The 27338-nt window shown below is 48.5% G+C and overlaps 1 protein-coding gene and 1 non-coding gene across 2 annotated transcripts in view; both read left to right on the top strand.

Annotated features, from left to right (window-relative positions):
* Positions 1-27338, top strand: part of LOC134983630 (zinc finger protein 345-like) — a 152058-nt gene that overhangs the window by 34480 nt on the left and 90240 nt on the right. The window lies entirely within an intron of this gene.
* On the top strand, positions 19787-19905 carry LOC134983643 (5S ribosomal RNA). Its single transcript, XR_010191669.1, has one exon. It is a non-coding gene; the product is annotated as a 5S ribosomal RNA (ribosomal RNA).

Raw genomic sequence — 27338 nt, 5'->3', positions numbered from 1 at the left:
ATAATTTTCAGAACACCATACATTTGCACACACAAGCGCTCGGTCCAAACAAATTTCTATATACGTCTAACAACAACTTGAGCAGCTTCTTTCCACAAGCGCAGCAAACTATATTCATTCAGCTTGGTGGAAGTAGTAAAAGTGGTCTTACGACTTCCCCTCTGGGATGACCATCGACTCCCAGCAGCAACAACAGCAGCGCCAGCAGCAGTAGGCGTTACACTCAAGGATGCAGGAGAGGACTCGTCAGAAGTGCCAGTGACATGGCCTTCAGGACTATTGGCATTCCTGGGGATGGAGGAAATTGACACTGAGGGAGTTGGTGGGGTGGTTTGCGTGAGCTTGGTTACAAGAGGAAGGGATTTACTGGTCAGTGGACTGCTTCCGCTGTCGCCCAAAGTTTTTGAACTTGTCACTGACTTATGATGAATGCGCTGCAGGTGACGTATAAGGGAGGATGTTCCGAGGTGGTTAACGTCCTTACCCCTACTTACTACAGCTTGACAAAGGCAACACACGGCTTGACACCTGTTGTCCGCATTTCTGTTGAAATATTTCCACACCGAAGAGCTGATTTTTTTGGTATTTTCACCAGGCATGTCAATGGCCATATTCCTTCCACGGACAACAGGTGTCTCCCCGGGTGCCTGACTTAAACAAACCACCTCCCCATCAGAATCCTCCTTGTCAATTTCCTCCCCAGCGCCAGCAACACCCATATCCTCCTCATCCTGGTGTACTTCAACACTGACATCTTCAATCTGACTATCAGGAACTGGACTGCGGGTGCTCCTTCCAGCACTTGCAGGGGGCGTGCAAATGGTGGAAGGCACATTCTCTTCACGTCCAGTGTTGGGAAGGTCAGGCATCGCAAACGACACAATTGGACTCTCCTTGTGGATTTGTGTTTCAGTTCTTTGCTGTGCTTTTGCCAGCTTAAGTCTTTTCATTTTTCTAGCGAGAGGCTGAGTGCTTCCATCCTCATGTGAAGCTGAACCACTAGCCATGAACATAGGCCAGGGCCTCAGCCGTTCCTTGCCACTCCGTGTGGTAAATGGCATATTGGCAAGTTTACGCTTCTCCTCCGACGATTTTAATTTAGATTTTTGAGTCCTTTTTTTTACTGATCTTTTCTGTTTTGGATTTTACATGCTCTGTACTATGACATTGGGCATCGGCCTTGGCAGACGACGTTGATGGAATTTCATCGTCTCGGCCATGACTAGTGGCAGCAGCTTCAGCACGAGGTGGAAGTGGATCTTGATCTTTCCCTATTTTTGGAACCTCAACATTTTTGTTCTCCATATTTTAATAGGCACAACTAAAAGGCACCTCAGGTAAACAATGGAGATGGATGGATACTAGTATACTTATGGATGACGAGTGACTGACGACACAGAGGTAGCTACAGCCGTGGACTACCGTACTGTGTCTGCTAGTATAGAGCTGATAATTAATGATATAAAAAAATATATATATAACTACTGTAGGTATATATAATATAATGACGGACCTGGTGGACACTGTCAGCAGACTGCTAAACTACTAGTATGAAGAAGATAGAAAAAAAACCCCACCACAGGTAGGTATACAATTATGGACGAGCACTGACGACACAGAGGTAGCTACAGCCGTGGACTACCGTACTGCGTCTGCTAGTATAGATAGCATAATAAATATATTACTACTGTAGGTATATAATATAATGACGGACCTGGTGGACACTCAGCAGACTGCTAAACTACTAGTATGAAGAAGATAGAAAAAAAAAACCCACCACAGGTAGGTATACAATTATGGACGAGTGACGACACAGAGGTAGGTACAGCCGTGGCCTACCGTACTGCGTCTGCTAGTATAGATAATATAATAAATATATTACTACTGTAGGTATATAATATAATGACAGACCTGGTGGACACTGTCAGCAGACTGCTAAACTACTAGTATGAAGAAGATAGAAAAAAAAACCCCACCACAGGTAGGTATACAATTATGGACGAGTGACGACACAGAGGTAGCTACAGCCGTGGACTACCGTACTGCGTCTGCTAGTATAGATAATATAATAAATATATTACTACTGTAGGTATATAATATAATGACAGACCTGGTGGACACTGTCAGCAGACTGCTAAACTACTAGTATGAAGAAGATAGAAAAAAAACCCCCACCACAGGTAGGTATACAATTATGGACGAGTGACGACACAGAGGTAGCTACAGCCGTGGACTACCGTACTGCCTCTGCTAGTATAGATAATATAATAAATATATTACTACTGTAGGTATATAATATAATGACGGACCTGGTGGACACTGTCAACAGACTGCTAAACTACTAGTATGAAAAAGATAGAACCCCCCCCCCCACAGGTAGGTATACAATTATGGACGAGCACTGACGACACAGAGGTAGCTACAGCCGTGGACTACCGTACTGTGTCTGCTAGTATAGAGATGATAATGATATAAAAAATATATATGTATCACTACTGTAGGTATATATAATATAATGATGGACCTGCTGGACACTGTCAGCAGACTGCTAAACTAACTAGTACTGGACTAGTATGAATGAAGATAGAAAAAAGAAAACACCACACAGGTAGAGGTATATTATTTACAATATTGGCCGAGCACTAGTAGTCACGACACAGAGGTAGCACTAGCTACAGACGTGGACTACCGTACTGCGTCTGCTAATATAGAGATGATAAAGATGATAGAGATGAAAAAAAAATATATAACACTACTGTAGGTAAATATTTATATAATATAATGAATGACGGACCTGCTGGACACTGTCAGCAGAATGCGTTTATAGAATATAAAAAAAAAAAAAATCCACAGGAGTGTTTAACTTTTTCAGGCAGACAATATACTGGTGGTCACACTGGCAGCAAAAGTGTGCACTGTACTCCTGCTATAACTGCTCCCCAGTCTCCCCCACAATTAAGCTGTGTGAGCAGTGAGCACTCAGCACAGTCAGATATACATAGATAGATAGATATATCATGCAGCACACTGAGGCTGAGCACAGTCAGATATGGTATGGAGCGTTTTTTTTCAGGCAGAGAACGGATAAAAAAAAACTAGCAAAACTCTGCACTGACTGTACTCCTCCTAACAGCTGCTCCCCAATCTTCCCCACAATAAGCTAAGCAGTAGCAAATAGCAATCAGATCAACTAACTAAACGTAGAGGACGCCAGCCACGTCCTCTCCCTATCAATCTCAATGCACGTGTGAAAATGGCGGCGACGCGCGGCTCCTTATATAGAATCCGAGTCTCGCGAGAATCCGACAGCGGGATGATGACGTTCGGGCGCGCTCGGGTTAACCGAGCAAGGCGGGAGGATCCGAGTCTGCTCGGACCCGTGCAAAAAAGGCTGAAGTTCGGGGGGGTTCGGATTCCGAGGAACCGAACCCGCTCATCTCTATATAAGATATATATATATTTCTCTTACGTCCTAGAGGATGCTGGGGATTCTGTAAGGACCATGGGGTATAGACGGGCTCCGCAGGAGACACGGGCACTTTAAGACCTTTAATAATAATAATAATAATTTATATAGCGCTCTTTCTCCAATAGGACTCAAGGCGCTTAACAGATACATAGCATAATATAGTACAGAAAAATAAGATTTTACTCACCGGTAAATCTATTTCTCGTAGTCCGTAGTGGATTCTGGGGACTCCGTAAGGACCATGGGGAATAGACGGGCTAAAGAAAGAATTAGGTCTACTGGTGTGCACTGGCTCCTCCCTCTATGACCCTCCTCCAGACCTCAGTTAAGGAAACTGTGCCTGGAAGAGCTAACATTACAAGGAAAGGATTTTGGAATCCAGGGTAAGATTCATACCAGCCACACCAATCACACCGTATAACTCGTGATAACCAATCCTAGTTAACAGTATGCACAAACACGGAGCATCAGACAACCTGATGCAAACATAACATAACCCTTTGTTAAGCAATAACTATATACAAGTATTGCAGAAGAAGTCCGCACTTGGGACGGGTGCCCAGCATCCACTACGGACTACGAGAAATAGATTTACCGGTGAGTAAAATCTTATTCTCTCTGACGTCCTAAGTGGATGCTGGGGACTCCGTAAGGACCATGGGGATTATACCAAAGCACCCAAACAGGCGGGAGAGTGCGGATGACATTGCAGCACCGAATGAGCAAACTCAAGGTCCTCCTCAGCCAGGGTATCAAGTAGCTGCTCGGCAAAGTTGTAATGCCTAGACCCCTCGGGCAGCCGCCCAAGAAGAGCCCACCTTCCTTGTGGAATGGGCCTTTACTGATCTTGGATGCGGCAACCCAGTCGCAGAATGAGCCTGCTGAATCGTGTTACAGATCCAGCGAGCAATAGTTTGCTTTGAAGCAGGAGCACCCAGCTTATTGGATGCATACAGGATTAACAGCGACTCCGTTTTCCTGACCTTAGCCGTTCTGGCCACTTAAATCTTCAAAGCCATGACCACATCCAGCAACTCGGAATCCTCCAAGTCACTGGTAGCTACAGGCACCACAATAGGTTGGTTCATATGAAAGGATGACACTACCTTCGGCAGAAATTGCTGATGAGTCCGCAATTCTGCCCTGTTCATATGAAAAACCAGATAGGGGCTTTTATGTGACAAAGCCGCCAATTCCGACACACGCCTAGCTGAAGCTAAGGCTAGCAGCATGACCACCTTCCACGTGAGATATTTAACTCTACTGTTTTGAGTGGTTCAAACCAATGTGATTTCAGGAAACTCAACACCACGTTAAGATCCCAAGGTGCCACTGGAGGCACAAACAGGGGCTGTATATGCAGCACTCCCTTCACAAAGGTCTGAACTTCAGGAAGAGTAGCCAGTTCTTTTTGAAAGAAAATGGATAAGGCCGAAATCTGGACCTTAATGGATCCCAATTTTAGGCCCAAAGACACCCCCGACTGTAGGAAGTGAAGGAAACGGCCCAGCTGGAATTCCTCTGTAGGAGCCTTCCTGGCCTCACACCAAGCAACATATTTTCGCCATATACGGTGATAATGCTTAGCCGTTACATCCTTCCTAACCTTTATGAGCGTAGGAATAACCTTATCCGGAATCCCTTTTTCTGCTAGGATCCGGCGTTCAACCGCCATGCCGTCAAACGCAGCCGCGGTAAGTCTTGGAACAGACAGGGCCCCTGTTGCAACAGATCCTGTCTTAGGGGCAGAGGCCATGGGTCCTCTGTGAGCAATTCTTGCAGTTCCGAATACCAAGCCCTTCTTGGCCAATCCGGAACAACGAGTATCTGACTCCTCTTTTTCTTACGATTCTCAGCACCTTGGGTTTGAGAGGAAGAGGAGGAAACACATAAACCGACTGGAACGCCCACGGTGTTACTAGTGCATCTACAGCTATCGCCTGAGGGTCTCTTGACCTGGCGCAATACATTTGTAGCTTTTTGTTAAGGCGGGACGCCATCATGTCCACCTGTGGCAGTTCCCACCGATCCGTAATCTGTGAGAAGACTTCCTGATGAAGTCCCCACTCTCCCGGGTGGAGGTCGTGTCTGCTGAGGAAGTCTGCTTCTCAGTTGTCCACTCCCGGAATGAACACTGCTGACAGTGCTTTTACGTGATTCTCCGCCCAACTAAGAATTCTGGTGGCTTCTGCCATCGCCATCCTGCTCCTTGTGCCGCCTTGACGGTTTACATGAGCCACTGTGGTGATGTTGTCTGATTGAATCAGCACCGGTTTGTCTCGAAGCAGGCTCTCCGCCTGACTTAGGGCATTGTATATGGCCCTTAGTTCCAGGATGTTTATGTGAAGGCATGTCTCCTGACTTGACCACAGGCCTTGGAAGTTTCTTCCCTGTGTGACTGCCCCCCACCCTCGGAGGCTCGCATCCGTGGTCACCAGGACCCAGTCCTGAATGCCGAACCTTCGGCCCTCGAGAAGGTGAGCACTCTGCAGCCACCACAGGAGCGACACCCTGGCCCTGGGGGATAGGGTGATCAGCCAATGCATCTGTAGATGTGATCCGGACCACTTGTCCAACAGATCCCATTGAAAAGTCCTCGCATGGAACCTTCCGAAGGGAATGGCCTCGTATGATGCCACCATCTTCCCCAGGACCCGCGTGCAGTGATGCACCGACACCTATTTTGGTTTCAGTAAGCCTCTGACCAAAGTCATGAGCTCCTGAGCCTTCTCCGTCGGGAGATACACCCTCTTCTGATCTGTGTCCAGAATCATGCCCAGAAAGGACAGACGAGTCGTAGGGATCAACTGCGACTTTGGTATATTCAGAACCCAGCCGTGCTGTTGTAACACCCCCTGAGAGCGTGCTACGCTGATCAACTGATCCCTGGACCATGCCTTTATAAGGAGATCGTCCAACTACAGGATAATTGAGACTCCAGTCTTCACATAAGGTAGCGTACAGCAGTGCAGCTGTGCGCCATTGCTCCCACAGCACACCACACACTCCGGTCACTGTAGGGTGCAGGGCGCAGGGGGGGGGGGGGGGCGCCCTGGGCAGCAATAAGGTACTTTTTTGGCAAAGTAGGCAGACATACAGGTGGGCACTGTATGTCTGCATGAGCCCCCGCCATTATTTCATACAAAATCGCGGGACAGAAGCCCGCCGTGAACGGGGCGGGGGTTCTTCCTCAGCACTCACCAGCGCCATTTTCTCTTCACAGCTCCGCTGGAAGGAAGCTCCCCAGACTCTCCCCTGCAGAATCATGGTAGAGGGGTGGAAAAAAGAGGGGGGGGGGGGCACATAAATTTAGGCGCAAATCATACAATACAGCAGCTACTGGGTAAACACTGAATTACTGTGTTTTTTCCCGGGTTATATAGCGCTGGGGTGTTTGCTGGCAAACTCTCTCTCTGTCTCTCCGAGGGGCCTGGTGGGGGAACTGTCTTCAAAAGAGCTTCCCCTGTGTGTATGGTGTGTCGGTACGCGTGTGTCGACATGTTTGACGAGGAAGGCTATGCGGAGGTGGAGTGGGAAGAAATGAGTGTGGTGTCGCCGCCCCCGGTGCTGACACCGGATTGGATGGATATGTGAAAGGTTTTAAATGAGAATGTTAATTCCTTACATAAAAGGCTGGATAAAGCAGAAGCCTTGGGACAGTCTGGGTCTCAGCCCATGCCTGATCCTACAGCGCAGGGATCGTCAGGGTCTCAAAAGCGTCAACTATCCCAGGTTGTTGACACAGATATCGTCACGGAGCCCGACTCTAGTGTCGATGATGAGGAGGCCAGATTACAACCTAAAATGGCCAAGGCTATAAGATATATGATTATAGCTATGAAAGAGGTGTTACACATCTCTGAGGAAAGCCCTGTCCCTGACAAGAGGGTAAATATGTTTGGGGAAAAGAGACAGGTAGTGACTTTTCCCCAATCTCATGAATTAAATGAGCTATGTGAGAAAGCGTGGGAATCACCAGATAAGAAACTGCTGATCCCCAAAAGAATGCTAATGGCGTACCCTTTCCCGCCATCGGACAGGTTACGCTGGGAATCCGCCCCGTGGGTAGACAAAGTGTTGACACACTTATCTAAAAAGGTGGCCCTACCGTCACAGGACACGGCAGCCTTAAAAGATCCTACAGATAGAAAGCAGGAAGCTATCCTAAGGTCCATATACACACATTCTGGTACCGTGCTTAGGTCGGCAATTGCGTCGGCATGGATGTGTAGTGCAGTAGCAGCGTGGGCAGATATGTTATCTGAAGAGATGGATGCCCTGGACAAGGATACTATCTTACTAACACTGGGGCATATAAAAGACACTGTCCTGTATATGAGGGATGCTCAGAGAGACATTACCATGCTGAGCTCTAGAATAAATGCTATGTCGATTTCGGCCAGAAGGGGCCTGTGGACTCTACAATGGACAGGTGATGCCGACTCTAAGCGGCACATGGAGGTTTTGCCTTATAAGGGTGTGGAATTATTTGGGGAAGGTCTGTCGGACCTTGTGGCCACAGCTACGGCTGGGAAGTCAAATTTTCTACCATTTATTCCATCACAACCTAAGAAAGCACCGTATTATCAAATGCAGTCCTTTCGTTCACAGAAGGGTAAGAAGGTCCGAGGTGCGTCCTTTCTTGCCAGAGGCAAGGGTAGAGGAAGGAAGCTGCACAACACAGCTAGTTCCCAGGAACAGAAGTCCTCCCCGGCTTCAACTAAGTCCACTGCATGACGCTGGCGCTCCACATGTGGAGCCAGGGCCGGTGGGGGCGCGTCTCCGAAATTTCAGCCACCAGTGGGTTCGCTCACAGGCGGATCCCTGGGTTATACAAATAGTATCTCAGGGGTACAGGCTGGAATTCGAAGAGATGCCCCCTCGCCGCTTCCTCAAATCGGCTCTGCCAACATCCCCCATGGAGAGGGAGTTGGTGTTCGCTGCGATTCACCAGTTGTATCTCCAGCAGGTGGTGGTGGAGGTCCCCCTCCTTCAGCGGGGGAGAGGATATTATTCCACAATGTTTATGCTACTGAAACCGGACGGTTCGGTCAGGCCCATTTTGAACCTAAAATCCCTGAACGTTTTTCTAATACAGTTCAAGTTCAAGATGGAATCGCTGAGAGCGGTCATTGCAAGCCTGGAAGAAGGGGATTTTATGGAATTGCTGGACATAAAGGATGCTTACCTGCATGTCCCCATTTATCCGCCTCATCAGGAGTACCTCAGGTTTGTGGTACAGGATTGTCACTGCCAATTCCAGACGTTGCCGTTTGGTCTCTCCACGGCACCGAGGATATTTACCAATGTAATGGCAGAGATGATGGTGATACTGAGAAAACAAGGAATCACAATTATCCCATACTTGGACCATCTCCTTATAAAGGCCAGGTCCAGGGAACAGTTGTTGATCAGCGTAGCACGCTCTCAGGAGGTGTTACAGCAACACGGTTAGGTTCTGAATATACCCAAGTCGCAGTTGATCCCTACGACTCGTCTGCCCTTTCTGGGCATGATTCTGGACATAGACCAGAAGAGGGTGTTTCTCCCGATGGAGAAGGCTCAGGAACTCATGACGTTGGTCAGAGGGTTATTGAAACCAAAACAGGTGTCGGTACATCACTGCACGCAGATCCTGGGAAAGATGGTGGCATCATACGATGCCATTCCCTTCGGAAGGTTCCATGCGAGGACTTTTCAATGGGATCTGTTGGACAAGTGGTCTGGATCACATCTGCAGATGCATCGGCTGATCACCCTATCCCCCAGGGCCAGGGTGTCGCTCCTGTGGTGGCTGCAGAGTGCTCACCTTCCCGAGGGCCGAAGGTTCGGCGTTCAGGACTGGGTCCTGGTGACCACGGATGCGAGCCTCCGAGGGTGGGGAGCAGTCACACAGGGAAGAAATTTCCAAGGCCTGTGGTCAAGTCAGGAGACTTGTCTTCACATAAACATCCTGGAAATAAGGGCTATATACAACGCCCCAAGTCAGGCGGAGGGCCTGCTTTGAGACAAATCGGTGCTGATCCAATCAGACAACATCACCGCAGTGGCTCATGTAAACCGTCAAGGCGGCACAAGGAGCAGGGTGGCGATGGCAGAAGCCACCAGAATTCTTAGTTGGGCGGAGAATCACATAAAAACACTGTCAGCAGTGTTCATTCCGGGAGTGGACAACTGGGAAGCAGACTTCCTCAGCAGGCACGACCTCCACCCGGGAGAGTGGGGACTTCATCCAGAGGTCTTCACACAGATCACAGACCGGTGGGAACTGCCACAGGTGGACATGATGGCGTCCCGTCTAAACAAAAAGCTACAAATAGCTGTGGACGCACTAGTGACACCGTGGGTGTTCCAGTCGGTTTATGTGTTTCCTCCTCTTCTGCTCATACCCAAGGTACTGAGAATCATAAGAAAAAGAGGAGTGAGAACAAATTCTCATTGTTCCGGATTGGCCAAGAAGGGTTTGGTATCCGGATCTGCAAGAAATGCTCTGATAATGCTGATATTGATTACCTTATAACCTTTACTATATGGGTAAGAGACTAATACGCAATTGGCGTATGATATACCGTAAGGGTACGCACTTAGCGTAGTAGACGCTTAGCCGTGGACGAGACGCACGAGCGGCACGTTCGCTCACGGCTTAATGCGTAGAGTCAAGCACGCTATAGGCTGCTGACTGACGTAATGATACGCTACCAGCGTAGCGGACGCTCGAGACCACGAGGAGATCACGAGCGGCGCAGACGCTCACACTATGACAATCAGTAAACCTTGAATGTAACACACAGAATGGACACTTATGCTGTAGACCTTGTTCTGAAACACTGTAGCGATATAACGCTGCTTAACCTTAATAATACTAAAGCTGCTTGAGCGATTAAGACGCTCTTATTACCCTTTGCAATATAATGAACACACAATACCGTGCTAAGGATCCAACACCTTTACTAACAAGCGTCTTAAGTTATATCGAAAAGAGAAACAGTTCACAAATCATACACTACAAACTAACATATAATTCTAACAGATTATCTAGACAGAAATATACAATAACGTTACAGTCTTATACTATATCAGAGAGATAGAGAGAGAGAGAGAATGGCCAATACAAAACATAGAGCGAGATGATTGCAGAGAAACTTACGCACAAAGGGGAACAATCGCATGCGCCTTCCCGGATATCCAGCTCCCGATTATCAGTGATGAGAACCGTTGAAAGAGTAGAGAGTGAGTGCTGGCCCAGGTCGGCTTGTCCTTCTATACACTGCATACAGTATACTACAAAGGGACCTATAATCTCATTGTTCATTGGACACAGGAATGTCTCCTCGCATCATAACAAAAGGTCATAGGTTAGTTTGAACAGGTGGGCTGTGGCTATTACAATCAGCTCAGGTGGGAGGGAATTTCCGGATTCCCGCCGCATAGATAATGAACTGCAAATATATGAAATGTCCAGAAACTACTAATGGCCATAACTATATGCAGGAGCGTTTAATCTGTACCTAACCAACACCGGATTATTTCCCTTAAAATACTCTTCGGTTAGGTACCAGACACACCTGTTCTACCTTAATCAGACCCTTTGTACCACGTAAAGAGGGATTCCCAAGTCCGTGAACAAGTTACATTAACCAAACTCACATTTATCACTAAAGGGAACATTACCTATAAAACCTGCTATATGGAATTATTAAAGAGCGATTGAGTCGCTTGCTAGACGCACACAAACTCTACCGTAAGTGCACATACCATGCGCTCGAGCGCACGCCTGTTCAGGCGCCGTCACGCATCTGCGAGTATGTGCACGCACACCAGTGAAAGTGCATGTGCAGCGGGCACACGCATGAGGTGAATATATGGCAACGTGCAGCACGATATTTATCTGACTTTGACAGCTCACAGAGGACCCATGGCCTCTGCCTCTAAGACAGGATCTGTTACTACAGGGGCCCTGTCTGTTCCAAGACTTACCGCAGCTGCGTTTGACGGCATGGCGGTTGAACGCCGGATCCTAGCAGAAAAAGGGATTCCGGATGAGGTTATTCCTACGCTTATAAAGGCTCGGAAGGATGTAACGTCTAAGCATTATCACCGTATATGGTGAAAATATGTTGCTTGGTGTGAGGCCAGGAAGGCTCCTACAGAGGTATTCCAGCTGGGCCGTTTCCTTCACTTCCTACAGTCGGGGGTGTCTTTGGGCCTAAAATTGGGATCCATTAAGGTCCAGCTTTCGACCTTATCCATTTTCTTTCAAAAAGAACTGGCTACTCTTCCTGAAGTTCAGACCTTTGTGAAAGGAGTGCTGCATATACAGCCCCCGTTTGTGCCTCCGGTGGCACCTTGGGATCTTAACGTGGTGTTGAGTTTCCTGAAATCACATTGGTTTGAACCACTCAAAACAGTGGAGTTAAAATATCTCACGTGGAAGGTGGTTATGCTGCTAGCTTTGGCTTCAGCTAGGCGTGTGTCGGAATTGGCGGCTTTATCACATAAAAGCCCCTATCTGGTGTTTCATATGGACAGAGCAGAATTGCAGACTCGTCAGCAATTTCTGCCGAAGGTAGTCTTATCCTTTCATATGAACCAACCTATTGTGGTTCCTGTGGCTACAAGGGACTTGGAGGATTCCGAGTTACTAGATGTAGTGCGGGCTTTGAAGATTTACGTGGCCAGAACGGCTAAGGTCAGGAAAACTGAGTCGCTGTTTGTCCTGTATGCATCCAACAAGCTGGGTGCTCCTGCTTCAAAGCAAACTATTGCTCGCTGGATCTGTAACACGATTCAACAGGCTCATTCTGCGGCTAGATTGCCGCATCCAAAATCATTAAAAAGGCCCATTCCACAAGGAAAGTGGGCTCTTCTTGGGCGGCTGCCCGAGGGGTCTCGGCATCACAGAGCAGCTACTTGGTCAGGTTCAAACACTTTTGCAAAGTTCTGCAAGTTTGATACCCTGGCTGAGGAGGACCTTGTGTTTGCTCTTTCGGTGCTGCAGAGTCATCCGCACTCTCCCGCCCGTTTGGGTGCTTTGGTATAATCCCCATGGTCCTTACAGAGTCCCCAGCATCCACTTAGGACGTTAGAGAAAATAAGATTTTACTCACCGGTAAATCTATTTCTCGTAGTCCGTAGTGGATGCTGGGTGCCCGTCCCAAGTGCGGACTTCTTCTGCAATACTTGTATATAGTTATTGCTTAACAAAAAGGGTTATGTTATGTTACATCAGGTTGTCTGATGTGTTTTATTTGTTCATACTGTTAACTGGGTTTGGTTGTCACGAGTTATACGGTGTGATTGGTGTGGCTGGTTTGAGTCTTACCCTGGATTCCAAAATCCTTTCCTTGTAATGTCAGCTCGTCCGGGCGCAGTTTCCTTAACTAAGGTCTGGAGGAGGGACATAGAGGGAGGAGCCAATGCACACCAGTAGACCTAATTCTTTTTTAGAGTGCCCTATCTCCTGCGGAACCCGTCTATTCCCCATGGTCCTTACGGATTCCCCAGCATCCACTACGGACTACGAGAAATAGATTTACCGGTGAGTAAAATCTTATTTCTCTAACGTCCTAGTGGCTGCTGGGGACTCCGTAAGGACTATGGGGAATAGACGGGCTCCGCAGGAGACTGGGCACTCTAAGAAAGATTTAGGACTACCTGGTGTGCACTGGCTCCTCCCCCTATGACCCTCCTCCAAGCCTCAGTTAGATTTCTGTGCCCGGCTGAGCTGGATGCACACTAGGGGCTCTCCTGAGCTCCTAGAAAGAAAGTGTTTGTTAGGTTTTTTATTTTCAGTGAGACCTGCTGGCAACAGGCTCACTGCACCGAGGGACTAAGGGGAGAAGAAGCGAACCTACCTAAGTGGTGGTAGCTTGGGCTTCTTAGGCTACTGGACACCATTAGCTCCAGAGGGATCGAACACAGGACCCGACCTCGTCGTCCGTTCCCGGAGCCGCGCCGCCGTCCCCCTTACAGAGCCAGAAGCAAGAAGGTGGTCCAGAAAATCGGCGGCTGAAGACTTCTGTCTTCTCCAAGGTAGCGCACAGCACTGCAGCTGTGCGCCATTGCTCCTCTTGCACACCACACACTGCGGTCACTGATGGGTGCAGGGCGCTGGGGGGGGGCGCCCTGAGCAGCAATATTAACACCTTGGCTGGCAAACTAACACCATATATAGCCCCAGGGGCTATATAGGTGTATATTAACCCCTGCCAGATATATTAAAATAGTGGGAGAAAGCCCACCGAAAAAGGGGCGGGGCCTTCTCCCTCAGCACACTGGCGCCATTTTTCCCTCACAGCTCCGCTGGAGGGAAGCTCCCTGGCTCTCCCCTGCAGTCCTGCACTACAGAAAAGGGTAAAATAGAGAGAGGGGGCACAAATTAGGCGCAGTATAACGATTTTATGCAGCTATAAGGGGAAAACACACTTCTATAGGTGATATCCCTGTGATATATAGCGCTCTGGTATGTGCTGGCATACTCTCCCTCTGTCTCCCCAAAGGGCTTTGTGGGGTCCTGTCCTCTGTAAGAGCATTCCCTGTGTGTCTGCTGTGTGTCGGTACTGCTGTGTCGACATGTATGAGGAGGAAAATGATGTGGAGGCGGAGCAAATGGCTGTGAATGTAATGTCACCCCCTGCGGGGTCGACACCTGTGTGGTTGGACTTATGGAAGGAATTGCGTGAAAGTGTCAACTCCTTACACAAAAGGTTTGACGACATAGGACAGCCGGCTACACAGCTTGTGCCTGTTCCAGCGTCTCAAATGTCATCAGGGGCTTTAAAACGCCCGCTACCTCAGGTGACAGATACAGACGTCGACACGGATACCGACTCCAGTGTCGACGATGATGAGACTAGTGTACCCTCCAATAGGTCCACCCGTTACATGATTGAGGCAATGAAAAATGTTTTACACATTTCTGATAATACCCCAGGTACCACAAAGAAGGGTATTATGTTTGGTGAGAAAAAACTACCTGTAGTTTTTCCTGCATCTGAGGAATTAAATGAGGTGTGTGAGGAAGCGTGGACTTCCCCCGATAAGAAATTGATAATTTCAAAACGATTATTGGCAGCGTACCCTTTCCCGCTAGAGGATAGGTCATGTTGGGAAACACCCCCTAGGGTAGATAAGGCGCTGACACGCTTATCAAAGAAGGTGGCACTACCGTCTCCGGATACGGCCACCCTGAAGGAACCTGCTGATAGAAAGCAGGAAGCTACCCTAAAAGCTATTTACACACACTCGGGCATTATATTGCGACCAGCGATTGCATCAGCTTGGATGTGCAGTGCTGCTGCTGCGTGGTCAGATTCCCTGTCGGATAATATTGATACCATGGATAGGGACAATATTTCCTGACGCTTGAGCATATAAAAGATGCAGTCTTATACATGCGTGATGCACAGAGGGATATTTGCCGGCTGGCATCAAGAATAAGCGATATGTCCATTGCCGCCAGAAGGGGGTTATGGACTCGGCAATGGTCTGGCGATGCCGACTCAAAGCGGCACATGGAAGTTTTGCCCTATAAGGGGGTGGAACTGTTTGGGGATGGTCTTTCGGACCTCGTGTCCACAGCTACTGCTGGGAAATCAACCTTTTTGCCACAGGCTGCCCCACAGCAAAAGAAAGCATCATTATCAGGTACAGTCCTTTCGGCCCCAGAAAAGCAAGAGGGCTAGAGGCTCATCCTTTCTGCTGAGAGGCAAAGGTAGAGGAAAAAAGCTGCAACACACAGCTAGTTCCCAAGAGCAGAAGTCCTCCCCTGCGTCCGGTAAGTCCACAGCATGACGCTGGGGCTGCTCAGGCGGACCCGGGTACGGTGGGGGCCCGTCTCAGAAATTTCAGCGCACAGTGGGCTCTCTCACAGGTGGATCCCTGGGTCCTTCAAGTAGTACTTCAGGGGTACAGGATGGAATTCGAGACGTCTCCCCCCCTGCCGTTTCCTAAAATCTGCCTTACCGACAACTCCCTCTGAAAGGGAGGCAGTGTTGGTGGCTATTCAAAAACTGTATTCACAGCAAGTGATTGTCAAGGTACCCCTCCCTCAGCAGGGAAGGGGTTACTATTCCACAATGTTTGTGGTACCGAAACCGGACGGTTCGGTGAGACCCATCTTAAATTTAAAATCCTTGAACACTTCTATCAAAAGGTTCAAGTTCAAGATGGAATCGCTCAGGGCGGTTATTGCGAGCCTGGACGAGGGGGATTACATGGTCTCCCTGGACATCAGGGATGCGTACCTACATGTCCCCATTACCCTCCTCACCAGGAGTACCTCAGATTTGTGGTACAGGACTGTCACTATCGGTTCCAGACGCTGCCGTTTGGGTTGTCCACGGCACCGAGGGTCTTTACCAAGGTAATGGCCGAAATGATGATACTCCTTCACAAGAAAGGAGTTTCCATTATCCCGTACTTGTACGATCTCCTGATAAAGGCGAGGTCCAAGGAACAGTTCATAGTGGGGGTAGCACTTTCTCGGGAAGTGCTACAACAGCACGGCTGGATTCTCAATATTCCAAAGTCACAGCTGATCCCGACGACACGTCTTCTGTTCCTGGGAATGATTCTGGACACAGACCAGAAAAGAGTGTTTCTTCCAGTGGAAAAAGCCGAGGAGTTGTCATCTCTAGTCAGAGACATCCTAAAACCGGGACATGTGTCGGTACATCAATGCACGCGAGTCCTGGGAAAAATGGTAGCTTCGTACGAGGCCATTCCATTCGGAAGGTTCCACGCAAGGACTTTCCAGTGGGACCTGTTGGACAAATGGTCCGGGTCCAATCTCCAGATGCAACAGCGGATAACCCTGTCGGCAAGAACCAGGGTGTCGCTGCTGTGGTGGCTGCAGAGGGCTCATCTACTAGGGTGCCGCAGATTCGGAATACAGGACTGGGTCCTAGTAACCACGGATGCCAGCCTTCGGGGCTGGGGGGCAGTCACACAGGGAAGAAATTTTCAAGGACTGTGGTCAAATCAGGAAATTTCGCTTCACATAAATATTCTGGAGCTAAGGGCTGTTTACAATGCCCTAAGTCAGGCAAGACCCCTGCTTCAGAACCGGCCGGTGCTGATCCAGTCAGACAACATCACGGCGGTCGCCCATGTAAACAGACAGGGCGGCACAAGAAGCAGGAGGGCAATGGCAGAAGCCACAAGGATTCTCCGATGGGCAGAGAATTATGTGTTAGCACTGACAGCAGTATTCATTCCGGGAGTGGACAACTGGGAAGCAGACTTCCTCAGCAGGCACGACCTCCACCCGGGAGAATGGGGACTTCATCCAGAAGTTTTCCAAATGCTGGTCTACCGTTGGGAAAAACCACAGGTGGACATGATGGCGTCCCGCCTAAACAAAAAGCTAAAAAGGTATTGCGCCAGGTCAAGGGACCCTCAGGCGATCGCTGTGGACGCTCTAGTGACACCGTGGGTGTACCAGTCGGTTTATGTGTTTCCTCCTCTGCCTCTCATACCCAAGGTACTGAGAATAATAAGAAGGAGAGGAGTGAGAACTATTCTCGTGGCTCCAGATTGGCCAAGAAGAGCTTGGTACGCGGAACTTCAAGAGATGCTGGCAGAGGACCCAAGACCTGCTGCAGCAGGGACCCTGTCTGTTCCAAGACTTACCGCGGCTGCGTTTGACGGCATGGCGGTTGAACGCCGGATCCTAAAGGAAAAAGGTATTCCAGAGGAAGTCATCCCTACCCTGATCAAAGCCAGGAAGGATGTCACCGCAAAGCATTATCACCGCATTTGACGGAAATATGTTGCTTGGTGTGAGGCCAAGAAGGCCCCAACGGAGGAATTTCAACTGGGTCGTTTCCTACATTTCCTGCAAGCAGGTGTGACTTTGGGCCTCAAATTGGGGTCCATTAAAGTCCAGATCTCGGCCCTGTCGATTTTCTTCCAGAAAGAACTGGCTTCACTGCCTGAAGTTCAGACTTTTGTCAAGGGAGTCCTGCATATTCAGCCTCCTTTTGTGCCCCCAGTGGCACCTTGGGATCTCAATGTGGTCTTGGAGTTTCTAAAATCACATTGGTTTGAGCCACTTAAGACTGTGGATTTAAAATATCTCACGTGGAAAGTGGTCATGCTGTTGGCCTTAGCTTCGGCCAGACGTGTGTCAGAATTGGCGGCTTTGTCCCGTAAAAGCCCCTATCTGATTTTCCATATGGATAGGGCAGAATTGAGGACTCGTCCTCAGTTTCTCCCGAAGGTGGTATCAGCTTTTCACTTGAACCAACCTATTGTGGTGCCGGCGGCTACTAGGGACTTGGAGGATTCCAAGTTTCTGGACGTAGTCAGGGCCCTGAAAATTTATGTTTCTAGAACGGCTGGAGTCAGGAAGACTGACTCGCTGTTTATTCTATATGCACCCAACAAGCTGGGTGCACCTGCTTCTAAGCAGACTATCGCGCGCTGGATTTGTAGCACTATTCAGCTGGCGCATTCTGCGGTGGGACTACCGCAGCCTAAATCTGTAAAAGCCCATTCCAGGAGGAAGGTGGGCTCATCTTGGGCGGCTGGCCGAGGGGTCTCGGCTTTACAACTTTGCCGAGCTGCTACTTGGTTAGGGGCAAACGCGTTTGCTAAATTTCTTTTTCATCCACTAGGGGTCACTGGAGTACTCTTGGGATATGGACGGCTTCCACAGGAAGTAGGCACTGAGTAAATTAATTTTGGGACTATACCTCCCCTCCATATCCCTGAGTACCTCAGTGTTTTTTCTGTGCTCGACACAGTTAGTAGGCTTGTGGCTTTGCTGCCACAGAGGTCCACATTTCATTGGATTTTTTTTCTAAGTTTTTTCTTTTTTCAACGATTTTCAACATCCCTTCCCCCCCTTCCAATAGGTGGGTCCGGGATAAGTGAAGGCTGCTTTAGCAGCTGTGGGTGTCGGACCTCTCAAAAAAGAGCTCCCTCACTACCACCTGCAGGACTAAAACCTGCAGTAAAGGCTGGACGGAACTTACAGAGAAGGCCCGTCATAGCCCTCACCACAGGGTCCAGGTATGTTGAACGGGGCGGTCAGCTCACGCTGCCGCCCCACTGTGTGGGACACTGTGTGTGTGTGTGTGTGTGTGTGTGTGTGGCCCAGGCCCTCGATGCCGCTTCGGGCTCCCTCTCCACCATAGCCCGGCTCCGTGTATAGAGAACGGTATACGGAGCATGGGGGGACACACAAATGAGAGTCAAAAGGCAGGTTTCTTAGCCTAGTGAGTAACTTTGCTGCCACAGTGATGTTCCCTGCACACAGAAATGTCAGGGTCACTGGATAAAATCTCATGATTAAACTCTTATTGATAAGGGAATACAGCAGAGCTGCATATGTTTTACAAAAGGCTATGAAGTCCTGGTTAAAGCAAGATTAACCATGTTTCCTGTTGTATTTCCAGAAATTCCTGTGTTACATCTCTCCTCCATTGAAGGCGCAGGGGTGTTAAGGGGAATTTGGGAGCAGGCATATGGCTGGCGTGCACTGCACTTGGCCAGATATAATAGAGACACCTTAGTGCTATTTACTGAGTCGTGCAAGTTGTCGGTCTTTGTTTTTGTTTTGGTTGTATTGTCTGTCTGCATAAGACACCAGCAATTACTAATAAGCAGTTTCCCTGCCATGTCTAAAACATGGATATACATAATTATTTATATCATAACTGTTTATAATGATATTATCCTAAACACTGCAAATCTGATTCATGGTTGTGGCAGCCAAATACTGGTTTTGTTCATTTGTTGTAAAGTAAGTATATTATAACAATTGTAAAGCACATGGTGCTTATAAAACAGTATCTGTGGAGCCGTGTGAGTTCACTCACCTGCAGCAGCTTTGGCTTAAATCACTTGGCCACACCACACTGGATACGCCCAATCTCTTCTGATTTTGGAAGCTAAGCAGTGTTGGGCCTGATTAGCCACCTGGGAGTACAAGGTGCTGTAGGTATTTTTAATCTACAGCCACACCACACTGGATACGCCCAAACTCATCTGAGCTTGGAAGCTAAGCAGGGTTGCATACTGTTTTACCATCTGGGAAACTGGTGATCCAACTAGATTGCATACTAATACATGCTAGTTTAAACTGTTAAAAATAGCTCAGTTTGGGCTTACGCTATCAATATAAACCTACTATAGGTTTTACAGTCAGGATAGCTCTCCAGAGCGCGCTCCCGGCGCCGGCCACTAGAAGGGCCCATTAACTAAGCTGTGGTCAAGCAGCAGTCATCTCAGGTTTTAAGCCTGTGAGAGGTCACATTTAGTTCAGACTTGTAAAAATGTGTTATACCTGTGTACAGGATATGTGTATAGGGGATCTACAGCCACACCACACTGGATACGCCCAATCTCAACTGATTTTGGAAGCTAAGCAGTGTTGGGCCTGGTTAGTACCTGGATGGGAGACCACCTGGGAATACAAGGTGCTGTAGATACTATGTGTGTATATATATATTTATATAGATATATATATATTTATTAAAGTCTGAACATGTGTGAATATACATTGTTGTATATATGTATATATAATATGCTGACATTAAAAGTCTATTTTGCAGTAAGCAAGAATAATTGATCAGCACTCAGTGCTTATTAACACTATCTGTTGAGCACTGCAGACATGGCCACACCACAGCAGTTTTGCTTATTGTTTTTACAGGTGGCTCGGTAGCCAAGTGGTTAGGCTTTCCGGCCACAGTGAACATTGTGTTTGCATGAACACTGGTTCAGATCCTGGTTTAACAGGTGTTTAAAAAAAAAAAAAAAAAAAGGTAGGACAATTTTTTTCTTTTAATGTTACTTCCTGGTTCTTTCTCGGAAGTTGCTGCCCTACAACACTTAGACTCTGGAGGAGCGGGGTGTTGTTAGGAGTTTAATTTATTAATTGTTTTTGTACAGCATGACTCTACAGGAAGATTCACTATTGCTGGTAACCACATGCACGGTAATGCAGGTTTATACACACGTTATTTCCGTGGTGTACTTACTGGTTGGAGTACTCTTGCACTTACATATGCAGCAGAGTACTGCAATGGATGCATGCTGGGCCCATAACCCAGAGGTAGGCAGATTGAAACTATCCTCTGCTATATGCATTTATGCATAATCAAACAAGCAGCTTCGCTGCAAAGTCGGTCACACAGTGTGTCGGACAAATACGAATCTGGGCCAGTGGCGCAATGTATATCGCATCTGACTATGCATAACAAGATTGTAGGTTCGTCTCCTACCTGGCTTGTTTAAATTGCCGTGATCATATAGTGGTTAGTACTCTGTGTAAAGACTGCACAGACAGTTTCAGTTAGATTGTTGCGGTCGATTGCCACCAGCCCTCATAGCACCAAGCCAGTACGTCAGGTTCTCAGCGAAGGCTGAACAATTTCCAATCAGAGACAATTGCATTTATTGGGGGTTTTACTACATATCGGAGTATACCCTACACAGCAGTAGGGCTGTTGCTTCGCCCTGCTTTGGTAAGGGTCTGAGGTAACAAGGCTGTAGTGGCAGGGCATTCCGGTTCAGGTTTGCCCTAAATAAAGACCACCTTACACTTCTTGCTGCCTACAGCTTCTTTGGACGTTGGCAGTCTTGCGTTCTAGCTTCGCTAGTAGCGCATAACGTCCACTTTGGCTACGTTCCTAACAGGCGGAGTCGGATTCCAAACGAGATAGATCGCAGACCAAGTGGGGAGGAAAATCTGATTTCCTACCATTGTCTACGCGAATTTCTGGATGATTCCGTCTCAACGACTTCAAATCCTAAGTATGATTCTCAATACGGTAAATCAAAGAATTTACATACCCGAACAGAAAGTACAGGTCATTCGTCATCTGGTACAATTAGTGCTCAAGCCACGCACAGTCTCGGTCACTTGGGCATTCGCCTATTAGACAATGGTGGCGGCTTTCGAAGCGCTTCAGTTCGGAGGACTTCACTCTCGTCCTTTTCAATTGGATGTGTTCGCACAGTGGTCGGGCTCGCATCTGCAGATTTACTGCAGAAGTGAGGTTGTCTCCAAGGACCAGAGAGTCTCTACTCTGGTGGCTCAAAGTACAGAATCTAACCGCAGGGAAACGGTTCGGTGCCTGGAATTGGATAATTCTCACGGCGGACGCAAGTCTCAGAGATTGGGGAGCTGTAGTTCAAAATTATCAGCTCCATGGTCTCTGGGCGGATCACGAAAGATTGCTGCCTATAAATGTCCTGGAACTCCGGGCAATTTACAATGGGCTACTATAAGTAGTGCACGGGCTGCAGGCTCAGGCTGTTCAGGTGCAGTCAGACAATGCGACAGCAGTCGCATACATCAACAAACAAGGAGAAACGAAAAACCGGAGGGCAATGCGGGAGGTACAGATGTGTCCACATGCTGCTCCAGAAGTGGAGTTACCCGCAGGTGGACCTGATGGCATCTCGCCGCAATCATCAAACGCCCCAGGTCGTGTCCAGAACGAGAGATCCAAAGGCAGTGGCGGTGGATGCTCTCTCAATCGCGTGGCCATACAGTCTCGTGTATCTATTTCCACCGTTTCCGCTGCTCCCTCTGTGGCTAAAACGGATCAAAGGAGAGTCCGTCACAGTTATACTAGTGACGCCTCTTTGGCCTCCGGAGAGCTTGGTTCTCGGATCTCCGCGGTCTACTCGCAGTCTGTCTTTGGCCGCTCCCACTACGTTCGGACCTGTTACAGCAGGGTCCATTCCTCTTACCCGATTTAGCGCAGCCACGTTTGACGGGGTGGCTGTTGAGACAGCCCTCTTAAGAAGAGAGGGCATTCCAGAATCGGTTATTCCAACCATGTTACGAGCTAGGAAGCCGGTTACGGCAGCTCATTATTACAGAATTTGGCGTGCCTATGTAGGTTGGTGTGAAGCTCTGAAGTTTCCGACATCATCTTTTAAGTTATCCCGTCTTTTGTTATTTCTACAGATGGGGTTAGATGGAGGTCTGAGTTTATCCACACTAAAGGTGCAGATATCGGCGGCGTCCATTTATTTTCATAGTAGATTGGCCCTATTGCCGTCGGTTCACACCTTTTAGGCAGGGTGTCCTCAGAGTTCAGACTCCATTCACTCTACCTACTGCGCCATAAGACTTGAATCTGGTTTTTAGATTTCTTAGTCTTTTTATGAACCCTTACAACAAGTGGATATTAAATTTCTCACTTGGGGAAACAATGTTTCTTTTAGCCTTAGCGTCAGCAAGGCGTGTTTCAGTTTGGGTGCTTTGTCGTGCAAACCACCGTATTTAGGTTTCATGATGACAGAGCGGAATTCCGAGCAAATTCTGCTTTTCTGCCAAAAGTAGTGTCATCTTTTCACATCAATCAACCAATAGTAGTTCCTATGTTAACAGGAGACTCTGGTAGGTGGATGTGGTACGCGCATTACGCATTTATGTATCCCGAACGTCGACCGTTTGTAAGACGGATACGTTGTTTACTCTCTATGATGCTGCCAAGATGGGTTGGCCAGCTTCTAGGCAGACCTTATCCAGTTGGATTAAAGTGACCATACGTCAGGCTTACCTTCATGCTAGGTTACAGCCACCTACATCGATAACAGCTCATTCCACACGTGCTGTGAGAACATCATGGTCAGCGAGTCGTGGAGCTTCTACGACACAGCGTTGCCGGGCGGCTACATGGTCTTCGGTGCACACGTTTGTGCGCCTCTACAAGTTTGATACGTTTGCGGCATCAGCATCTAGCTTTGGCCGTTTAGTGTTACAGGTGCCAAACAGCTCTCCCGCCACGGAGGAGACTTTGGTACATCCCAAGAGTACTCCAGTGACCCCTAGTGGATGAAAAAGAAAATAGGATTTTGGTACTTACCAGGTAAATCCTTTTCTTTGAATCCATAGGGGGCACTGGACGCCCACCCAGAGCAGTTTACCCGGTTTGGGGTAGGTTCAGTAGATCTTATGGTAACACACTTTCACCGACTGGTTCAGATTAACAAGTTATGGTGTCAACTGTTTAGTTGTCAGTAATGTTGGGTTAACTTTATTGTTGTCCGTTATGTTATATGTAATGCTCAATTGTCAACCTCTCTATCGCTCCTGTTCGGCTCAGTAAAAAACACTGAGGTACTCAGGGATATGGAGGGGAGGTATAGTCCCAAAATTAATTTATTCAGTGCCTACTTCCTGTGGAAGCCGTCCATATCCCAAGAGTACTCCAGTGCCCCCTATGGATTCAAAGAAAAGGATTTACCTGGTAAGTACCAAAATCCTATTTTTATAAATTTGATACCCTGGCTGAGGAGGACCTGGAGTTCTCTCATTCGGTGCTGCAGTCATCCGCACTCTCCCGCCCGTTTGGGAGCTTTGGTATAATCCTCATGGTCCTTACGGAGTCCGCAGCATCCACTAGGACGTTAGAGAAAATAAGAATTTACTCACCGGTAATTCTATTTCTCGTAGTCCGTAGTGGATGCTGGGCGCCCATCCCAAGTGCGGATTGTCTGCAATACTTGTACATAGTTATTGTTACACAAATCGGGTTGTTATTGCGAGCCATCTGTTCAGAGGCTCCTTTGTTATCATACTGTTAACCGGGGTTCCTATCACGAGTTATATGGTGTGATTGGTGTGGCTGGTATGAGTCTTACCCGGGATTAAAAATCCTTCCTTATTGTGTCAGCTCTTTCGGGCACAGTGTCCTAACTGAGGCTTGGAGGAGGGTCATAGGGGGAGGAGCCAGTGCACACCAGGTAGTCCTAAATCTTTCTTAGAGTGCCCAGTCTCCTGCGGAGCCCGTCTATTCCCCATGGTCCTTACGGAGTCCCCAGCATCCACTACGGACTACGAGAAATAGAATTACTAGTGAGTAAATTCTTATTTTTTGCTGGGAGACCAAGGTAGAGGGCATTACAGTAGCCTAATCGAGATGATACAAATGCATGTATGACTTTTGGCATATCATCTGAGGGAAGTGCTTGATTCTATGTTCCTCAGGTGAAAGAATGAGGATTTGATTGTGGCTGATATCTGATGTTTAGGTGTCAAGCCACCATCCAGGACAATGCCAAGATTCCGCACACGATCACTGGTCTGTAATTCCGAATCCCCGAGTGTAAGTCCAGTTGGTTGGCTATGCTGCAGTCTTGTCCTCTGATGTTGTGGTCGTATCATATGGACCTCTGTTTTATCCGGGTTCAGTCGCAGCCAACTGGCGCTCATCCACTCCTGTAGTTCAGCTAGACAGCCATTTAGGGTTGCTATTGGGTTATCAGTGCCCGGAGCAAAGGACAACTGCAGTTGTGTATCATCTGTTTAGCAGTGGTAGACCAGGCCATGGCGCCTGATTATTTCGCCCAATGGGAGCATGTATACTGCAAAAAGCATGGGGGATAGTATAGCACCTAATGGGAGTGAACTGGCTTCTCCCTCTATGCCCCTCCGCCAGACTCTAGTTAGATCCTGTGCCCAGAGGAGACTGGTCACACACTAGGAAAGCTCTACCGAGTTTCTCTAGAAAATAGACTGGTTTTTTTATGTTCAGGGAGACCTGCTGACAACAGCTTCCTGCTTTGTGGGACTGAGGAGAGAGAAGCAGACCCACTTTCCTGGACTGATAGGCTCTGCTTCTTAGGCTACTGGACACCATTAGCTCCAGAGGGTCTGAACACTGGTGTCGTCGAACGCCGTCCTCCTCACAGAGCCGGAAGATTGAAGCCGGGTGAGTATAGGAAGAAAGAAGACTTCACAGGCGGCAGAAGACATCAGAGTTTCGGAAGGTACCGCGCAGCGCGCCTTTGCTCACGCACACACACTAGGCACTGCAAGGGTGCAGGGCGCAGGGGGGGCGCCCTGGGCAGCAAGGAGTACCTCATAAAAACGACTGGCAAGCTATATACACTGCATTACAGGGTATTTGAAACCCCCGCAAGTGTAAATATTAGTGGGACCGACGCCCGCCGTCGAGGGGGTGGGGCTTTGTCCTTGGCTGCAGAGACGCTGCTCCCGGACCCTGCCCTGATATCTGCAAGTAACAGGGTACAAAAAACGAGGGGGGGGGGGGGGGGGGGCACAATATTTGGTGCTCATTTGATATATATATTATATATATATAAAACGTGCTATACAGGTCTGGGGTATTGCTATATTTCAGACTGTGGCGGCGTTGGGTGTGAGCTGGCAAACTTCCTCTCTGTCTCTCCAAAGAACCTCCTTGTGGGTCTGTCCCCTATAATTCAGTGTGTGTGGTGGTGTCAGTACGTGTGTGTCGACATGTCTGAGGCGGAAGGCTATTCGAGGGAGGAAGAGGAGCAAAATGTGATAGTGACTGCGTCGGCACCGCCGACTGCTGATTGGGCAGACACAGGGCCGGCTCTAGGCATGTTCGAATAGAGCGGCCGCGCATGGCGCCACCCTTAATGGGCGCTGCCATATTCGAACATGGAGCCGCCCTGTGCACATCGTGTGACTTATGTGCGCTATACGCGCTGAGCGGCGCCGGTGTCTAACGTCAGTGCCTTGGACTTAGAGGCTTCCTGGCCGCCCGCACTCGGACCTGCACTGCACCCGCCCGCCCACCCCCAGACAGCAGTACTCCTCCCCCTCCAACGCCGCAGGTATTTGGGGGGGTGGGGGGGTGAATCATTTATGGATGGCACTGTGGGGGCATTTATCTGGCACTGTGGGGGCATTTATCTGGCACTGTGGGGACATTTATCTGGCACTGGGGGCATTTATCTGGCACTGTGCGGACATTTATCTGGCACTGGGGGCATTTATCTTGCACTGTGGGGACATTTATCTGGCACTGGACATTTATCTGACTATGGGGGCATTTATGTAGCACTGTGGGGTCATATCTGGCACTGTGGGGGCATTTATGTAGCACTGTGGGGTCATATCTGGCACTGTGGGGGCATTTATCTGGCACTGTGGGGTCATTTATCTGGCACTGGTGACATTTATCTGGCACTGTGGGGGCATTTATCTGGCACTGTGGGGGCATTTATCTGGCACTGTGGGGGCATTTATCTGGCACTGTGGGGACATTTATCTGGCACTGTGGGGGCATTTATCTTGCACTGTGGGGACATTTATCTGGCACTGTGGACATTTATCTGACTGTGGGGGCATTTATGTAGCACTGTGGGGTCATATCTGGCACTGTGGGGGCATTTATGTAGCACTGTGGGGTCATATCTGGCACTGTGGGGGCATTTATCTGGCACTGGTGACATTTATCTGGCACTGTTGGGGCATTTATCTGGCACTGTGGGGGCATTTATCTGGCACTGTGGGGGCATTTATCTGGCACTGTGGGGGCATTTATCTGGCACTGGGGGCATTTATCTGGCACTGTGGGGACATTTATCTGGCACTGTGGGAGCATTTATCTGGCACTGTGGGGTCATATCTGGCACTGTGGGGGCATTTATCTGGCACTGGTGACATTTATCTGGCACTCTGGGGGCATTTATCTGGCATTGTGGGGTCATATCTGGCACTGTGGGGGCATTTATCTGGGACTGTGGGGACATTTATCTGGCACTGTGGGGGCATTTATCTTGCACTGTGGGGACATTTATCTGGCACTGTGGACATTTATCTGACTGTGGGGGCATTTATGTAGCACTGTGGGGTCATATCTGGCACTGTGGGGGCATTTATCTGGCACTGTGGGGGCATTTATCTGGCACTGTGGGGGCATTTATCTTGCACTGTGGGGACATTTATCTGGCACTGTGGACATTTATCTGACTGTGGGGGCATTTATGTAGCACTGTGGGGTCATATCTGGCACTGTGGGGGCATTTATGTAGCACTGTGGGGTCATATCTGGCACTGTGGGGGCATTTATCTGGCACTGGTGACATTTATCTGGCACTGTGGGGGCATTTATCTGGCACTGTG

The sequence above is a fragment of the Pseudophryne corroboree genome (assembly GCF_028390025.1).
Source record: "Pseudophryne corroboree isolate aPseCor3 chromosome 3 unlocalized genomic scaffold, aPseCor3.hap2 SUPER_3_unloc_2, whole genome shotgun sequence".
NCBI lineage: Eukaryota > Metazoa > Chordata > Amphibia > Anura > Myobatrachidae > Pseudophryne > Pseudophryne corroboree.
The sequence above is the reverse complement of the archived record's forward strand: the minus strand, read 5'-3'. Positions and strand labels throughout refer to the sequence as shown.